Here is a 1,546-nt window from a genome sequence, read left to right as displayed (position 1 = left end):
TGAGAGGATGGAGGGTGATACAGACATGTGCTTCAGAGGAGAAAGTTATTTCTGCCTGGTACCCATGGATGCTAGATCAGACTCTGATAGACAGGTAAAACGGAATGAGTAACTGGGCATATGAATGGACTGGGGATGAAGCATTATAGGTGGAGGGAGCACCCCATGATTTCCATCAAAGCCACCAAAACCCATCTCCAATAGAAGTTCTAGCTAAATGAGAGAACTGGACCTCTCTGCAGGTCAGTGGCTTCAAGAGTATCCCGGATCACCACCCACGAGCTGTACCTGAGGGCTTTGGAGAGTCTACTGGATTTAGAATCCTTAACTCATTAATGAAGCATGCAGGCCTGCGCTGAACAAGACAAGCTGGGTCAAGCCTTTGAAGACGCTTTTGAGGTCCTGAGGCAACAGTCATCCGGGGATCTTCCGTACTCCCCAGATTACAAAAATTACCTGGCGTTCATCAACCACTGCTCTCATGTGAGAGGGAATTCCAACTGCTATGGTGTGCTACCTACAGAGGAGCCTGTCTATAATTGGAGAACAGCAATAAACAGTGCTGCGGACCTCTATTTTGAAGGAAATACTCGTCAATCTCTGCCAAACATCCCCGAAAACCAGCTGGTACAACCTGCTGTTCTGCATCAAAAGGGAGGAAAAGGCAGAAAGAAGCTCCGACTGTTCGAATACCTTCATGAATCCCTCTGTAATCCTGAGATGGCATCTGGTATTCAGTGGGTGGATAAAACCAAAGGCATCTTTCAGTTTATATCAAAAAACAAAGAAAAACTTGCCCACCTTTGGGGGAAAAGAAAAGGCAACCGGAAGACCATGACTTACCAGAAAATGGCCAGAGTGCTGAGGAATTATGGAAGAACTGGAGAAATCACCAAAATCCGGAGAAAACTAACTTACCAGTTCAGTGAAGCTATTCTCCAAAGAGTCTCACCATTTTATTTCTTAGAAAAAGAGATTTTCTACTCACCGAACGTTCAGCCAGAGAGAGGCTTTCTCAGCTTCAGTAATTGGAATGCAAATTATAATTGTACATATGCCGATTACCATGAGCTAAGCCACCCTGACTGCTAAATATTCTCTTACATTTCATGATTTTCTGACATCAGAAATTCCTATCACTCTCAGAATAAAGCAAACACTGAAGAGGAAAAAAAACAGTTGACTTCATTGTTTCTGTCTTTTATTAAATAGCATATAATCTCTACAGACTTGGTGAAAAAAAATCTGCCAGCAAATAACGTTTAAGTCATCAAGTCCCTTTTGAAAGCATAGACTAAATGTCCTTACTCTTACTGTTGTCTATGCAATTGTTCTACACAAACAATGCTGGTAGAGATGATTCGACTCAATGACTTAAAAACTGTTTTCCTGTTATACACTTAGGCCAAAAAAGAAAAAAACACTCCTAATATATATCTGATGGCGTTAGTGACAAAATAAAATAATTGCATATAATAGTCTTCATGCTAAAATACACTCATAACTTTAAAGCCATATTTTCATTTTTCGGGTGTGGAGTTTGGTG

General features: G+C 41.1%; 1 pseudogene; it reads left to right on the top strand.

The window, feature by feature from the left end:
• Window positions 1-342: 342 nt before the first annotated feature.
• On the top strand, window positions 343-1,108 carry LOC115293605 (annotated as a pseudogene).
• Window positions 1,109-1,546: the final 438 nt, after the last annotated feature.

Source organism: Suricata suricatta, chromosome 6, assembly GCF_006229205.1.
Source record: "Suricata suricatta isolate VVHF042 chromosome 6, meerkat_22Aug2017_6uvM2_HiC, whole genome shotgun sequence".
In the NCBI taxonomy this organism is placed as follows: Eukaryota; Metazoa; Chordata; class Mammalia; order Carnivora; family Herpestidae; genus Suricata; species Suricata suricatta.
Note: the sequence above shows the minus strand (reverse complement) of the source record. Positions and strands in the feature narration are given on the sequence as shown.